This window comes from Capsicum annuum, chromosome 2 (assembly GCF_002878395.1).
Source record: "Capsicum annuum cultivar UCD-10X-F1 chromosome 2, UCD10Xv1.1, whole genome shotgun sequence".
Classification (NCBI taxonomy): domain Eukaryota; kingdom Viridiplantae; phylum Streptophyta; class Magnoliopsida; order Solanales; family Solanaceae; genus Capsicum; species Capsicum annuum.
The window spans coordinates 114,612,339-114,618,447 of NC_061112.1; positions in this window are offsets into that span (position 1 = coordinate 114,612,339).

The window sequence follows — 6,109 nt, forward strand, 5'->3', positions numbered from 1 at the left end:
ACTTTCATCATAAAAGAAGAGATTCAGAATGGTATCTTTTTTTCCCAGATATTTCTACTCGACATAGTTATCCCTTTTTTCTTTCTCAGTAGATGCCAAACTGATTTAAAAATGATATTTTTGTACTGTTCAGGTATTGACATAGGTTGGTCGATCTTAGTCATGTTAATATTAATGTTCATAATCATATTAACCACGTTGGGAGGGCTAGCTATCAGCTGCCCTAGCGAACGAAGTCTAGTCTTCTTATCGAGATGAGCATGATTATTTTGTTCGTACACAATCAATGGAGGCAACCGTATACAAGGGGCTGCTTGCTGCTCGCCCCCATTTTGAAAGGATTAAAAAGTACCGAAGTAATGTCTAAACCCAATGATATAAAATAAAACAAAGAATGCCAGGTACTCCATCTACCAAAAGAAATGATTGGTTGTAAGTATTATTCAAGAAGAAATTCTTCACCATGGTCTTTTTTTGGGGTTCTCCTGTTGTGAACAATTAATATAAGAGGCCCTAGATTATTCTAAAAGTCCCACCAAAAGGATATCTCTCCATTACCAAGCTCCCATAAACTATGGGGTTCCACGTTATTCTTGATGTTCAACATTCTTCTCCAAATGTGAGATTGTTTAGAAGCTATTTTTTAGCTACGAGGTAAAACTTCCTGCAGTATTTAGCTTCAAGGAACTCTTTAAGAAGTGATTGATGTGTTTTAAAATTTCACTACATCTTGACGGAGAAGGCAGCACAAGTGTCATTAAGTGGTCTATATTCCACACCATCTCCCTTCTTTGAAAAGTATAGGTCATCCCAAGCTATTCAATGTCTCTTGTTTCTATCGTTCTTCATACCTCAATTTTTTTTATTTTTTTTTTAATAATAATCATCTCTATCTGGTGAAGGGTTGTAGTAGGAGATTTAAACGCAACTAAAAAATGAAAAGGTGGAGCATGTAAGACAAAATTGATTAAGACAACCTTCCTACGATAAAAGCTTTTTTTGTCAAGCCTGCATTTTCTTGGCAACTTTGGCAACCATATTATTGAAGTACACAATCTTCTTTACACCATTATAGATGGGACATCCCAGATACGTCATAGGAAATTGATTGTGAAAGAATTCAGTAATTTGCTTGATGATATTAGTTTGAGGATCATTATCCTTAAAGGTAACTGTCATGAGATTCTTTTGATACTTGTCCAGCCTATCCATTACAAGTTTAATTTCAAGGAACCTATATCACATGAAGAAAACAAGATTGTGTTCATTAGCGTAGCAAATGTGAGAAATAGTAAGACCATTCTTATTAATAAAATAAGGAACAAAATTAGTGGGTGTAAGAGATTCCATCAATTTATAGAGTAATTCTGCTCCAATGATGAATAACAAAGGAGACACGGGTTTCCTTGCTTAGTCCTCTAGTAGAGTGGAAATAAATACAAGAATTTTAACTTTTGTGGTCTTGAATTAAATTTTTATCAAATGTATCAAAATGTGCTTTAATCTTGTGGTATTAAACATGTCATGTGAAAGTTGAAATTAAAGTATTTTTTTAAAAAAAATGAATTATTTTTTTCTAAACAAACTAAAAAGAGAAGTAAATCATTCTTTTTAAAATGGAGAGTATAATTTTTTTAAAAATATCATCTGAAAATGTTGGCTACAAATTTATATATACCACTCTACTATAATTTAAGGGAAAGTGAATGGATTCGTGGATGTTTGGGTTAGCTTTTAAGTTGGTCAAAATAGTTTATAAGCTATTTTTTACTTAAAAAAAGTGTTTGATAAATTTTATAAGTGCTTAAAAAAAGTTAATTTTGACTTTTTTTTAAGCCAAAAGTAAGAAGCTAGCATTCCTGGCTTTTATTTGGAAGATTATAAACTATTAGAGTTGATCAAATAAATTACATTTATGTCTCTTATAATTAATCCTTATTCCAAATTTATCCTTGTAGCCTTTCACCTCCTTGTTGAATATCATCTTTTGATATCATTATTTGATTAATTTGGGTATCTGGGGTTCTCAATGCCCATTTTCTCTTAAGAAATCTGGACACATGCTTCTATTTAGGCAAATTGAATTTCAACGTTTCGTGAAACACAATCAAAAGATTAATATTTTCAAGATTTACTCTAATATGACGAACTTAACTCTAGCCATATTAGTACCTCTTTTATATGAAACTATTTATCTATTAATATAATTATAATGATTAATAACATATATATTTTGCTTAATGAGAAGCTTGGCATATATATTACTACTATCCTTGAAGGTTATTAAAAGCAACAAGTTCAGTTTAATAAGAAAATGAAGTGTCGTCACAAATTGTACCTTAATGTTACGAAATCTTAACATAACCATGAAGAAACAAATAATCTTTTAATATATAACTATCTTTTACAAACACAAACATTCAACACTTAAACTCTTAAAAAAATGGTCTTTTAGCGTACAAATTAATAGCCATTCATGAAAATATATTTAACATATATATATATATATATATATTAAAATATATATTAATTTTAATTTGAATCATTTTAGCAATAAAAATTAATAATAATCAACTCTATATATTATTAACAACTATAAGGGTATTTCAGACATTTTGACAAAAGAAAAAGTGCTTAAAACATTATTTACCAAACACATCAATAACTTTTTTTCAGTTTCACCACTTTTATCCAAACATTTAACTGCTTATTTTTAAAATAAGTTCAGCAATTTCAAAAGTACTTTTAAAGAACTTTTTTTCAGCCACTTTTTTTCAACCCGCCCAAACGGGCTCGAAATCAACTCTGTCTTGACTTATTTCTTCCGAATAATACTTTCTCTGTTAGAATCTATTTGTCACACCTATTAAGCAAATAATGATTGGTATTTATAATAATTTTATCATATTATCTTTATTAGTTGATGTTTAGTAATAGGTGTTGAAAAATAATTTGAAAAATAAGTAATTAATGATAAGAGTAAAATATTAAAGAAAAGTATATGTTCTTGATTTGTCAAAAGTAACAAATAAATATGAAAATCAAATTAAAAAAATAGTGATAAGCAAGTTGGAATGGAGCGAGTAACAACTATGCTTTGGATTTTATTTAATTTTAACACAAAACGCAATTCTTTGAAAGTGCCACTTCATTTCAAAGATGTCCTTACTTTTATTTTCTTTTAAAAGGAAAATAATTACGATAGCAATAAAAATTCTACACCTCTAAAGAAAATCAATTGGTATTCATCCAATCATATATGAATATATTTTTAAATACACCTCATTTTTATCCAACTCTGGTGGCTCCATTTCCGCCATTTCATCATCCCCTGTCTCATCTTATCATAATATTTATTTAGATTATATGTATAAATAAAAAATTTAAATAATAATTTTTTATTTACATATTAAATGCAAGAAAATTACTTTTTCTTTTTTTTGGTTTGAAAACATTTTACTTTGAACAGAAGCACCCTTAATCACGGAAAAAGGAAAAAAAGGTTAAAAGCGAAAAATTACGTGGAGTGGTGATTTAACTAATTACTATAAATAATAATACTAGTAGTACCTTGCTAGAAGATCCTGTTTAAGACTTTAGACTCATTTCTTCTCAATAATATAATAATCACCATGCTTTGGATTTTATTTGAACTTTAGCCTGGAACTCCAATTTTTGAAGTTGGCATTTATTTCAAAGATGGTCCTGGTTAAGAAAAAAAGGAAAGAGGCTAAAAGAGGTTAATTGCGTGGAGGAGTGGTGATTAGCATTTGGCACTATACTTTCAATCCCATTATTATTATTATTACATAGTGCACAGAACATCATGTGCTCCCTTAATTACTCTACTCTCCCTGATTAATTTAGGTGTTTATAGATGGCGTTTGTGGTAAAATAAAAGAGTATTTATAAACACTTATTTTTAACAAGTCCATTCAAACAATCCTTACTCTCCTGATCTCAAATTACTTAGGGGTCGTTCGATAGAGTGTATAAGAATAATGTTAAATATGATGTATTAGTAATGCTTGAATCGGTAATATTGGTATAAGCTATGCAAACATTATTTCTTATACAATGTTTAACTTGATATAGTAGAAATAACATGCAATGCATAATTTCTATAAAAATAATATTTGTTTACAAAATATCCCCCTTTAAATTCATCTTTGGCAAAATGACTCAGTGGATCCTTGTATTATGTTCGTTTTGTAATGTGGACACTTCTACTTACATGTTTGTCATTTGGACCCTTGAACCCATTAAAAAAATATATTTTAAGCCCTATTTCGATGTGTGTAATACAATTACTGCCACACCAGCTTCCACATCATTTCCACGTCATTTTAAATGTTTCATTAAATTCTACGTCATAATATCTTCATCAATTAATTTTAAAAATTATTAATCAATAATAAAAATAAAATGATAAATTAAAAAAAATAAAATAAAATTCATTTTTAAAAAAGTAAGCCAACAATCTAAATTTAAAAAAAAAGAAAAAAACAAAGAATCCTCACCAGATTCCCCTTTCTCTCTCTCTTCCCTCGTCATTCTCTATCTTCTCTCTCGCCTCTCCATCTCTCCCTCGATTCCCTCTATCCCTCTCAATTCCCCCATTCTTTCTCTACAAACAAAGTCCTCCCAATGATACACCTTTGGGACTGTTGCCATTATTGCTAATGGTAGATCCCAGTTGTCGACGAAAATTTGCTTATGAGAAATCCTAATTTACAAATTCGATGGACTATGATGCAAATCAGTTGGGGCTTTTTGTGCTAATGCATTGCTGGTAGGGTTATGAACAAAATTTCCAACCCAATTTTAAATTTTCAACAATTTCGGCGGCGGTGGCGCCTTGGCAAAAACTTAAAGAAAGAGATGTTGACAAAAGCTTCATGTTTTTGCTTCTTTCCTTCGATCTACTCTAAAAAAAGAATTATTGAGAAATCAGCCATGGGAAAAAGAGTTGTTGCATCTGTTGTTTTGGTAGATTTTGTGGGGGTTGGGGTGGTTAATTGAGGAGTTCTTGAAGTGGGTTTAAGGGGTTTTTTATTATTTCTTTGGTGTTGGTGAATCCGGTTCTTCAATTTTGATTGCCATTGTAGAGCTGAGAGGTAGCAGCAAGAAGATTATTCCTGAAAAGCACTATTTTTTTTACCTTTGTTGCATAATTTCTGGCAGTTCTTGAAGCTTTTCGTTCAACTGTTTGTTTGTCTGTGTTTGAGCTTTGGTTGTTGTTGAAGATGATGATGATCTCAGGATTACTCAATTTGTAATAGCTGGTGATTAGATTTTTGTTGTTTGTTTGAAAAAATTGAGAAGTGAGAATCGAAGAAGAAAGATTCTTGTTGTTTGTTTGGAAAAAATTGAGAAGTGAGAATCGAAGAAGAAAGAAAACCACGTCATTTGTTTGTTTGTTTCTTGTTGATTCTTCATCTTCATCTTTTGATTTTTGTTGGTTGTGTTGGTTGTCTTGATTTGTTTGGAAAAAAATTACTCAAAGTTCTATTTGATTGTGTTGATTTGTTTGTTTTTATGTTGTGAATTGTTGTACTTTAGGCTTGAGAAGTTGCTCTTTACAATTGGAATTGTGATTTTACAATGGCCATGGCAGCCGGTGAGGGTGGGGGACTGGTGGACGGCGGTGGGGTGGGATGGGGGTGCTGGACGGGGAGGGGTCCTTTTGATTTTATTTTTTGAAAATTTATTATTTAAAAATATATTTAAATTTAAGAAGTTGTAGTTGGAGGATTTTTTAAATTATTTTAATATAAAATTGGCCAAAAATTGACCCCCACTCAGACTCCAAGCGAGTGACTACACTCTCCTTGTCCTATTCAACTACTTAATGCCACATAGGCAAAGTAGTTTTTTAGTGGATTTAGGGGATGACAAACATATAAGTAGCCACATAGGCAAAGTCAGCTTTTTAGTGGATTTAGGGGATGACAAACATGTAAGTAGAAGTGTCCAACTTACAAAACCGACTTAGTACAGGGGTCAGTAAGTCATTTTGCCTTCTCTTTTCAATAAAGTTCTTTTGAGTTTTGCCTTTATAATGTCTATTGTTATACATTCTATCTGTTAACCTTTCACTTTGCGAATG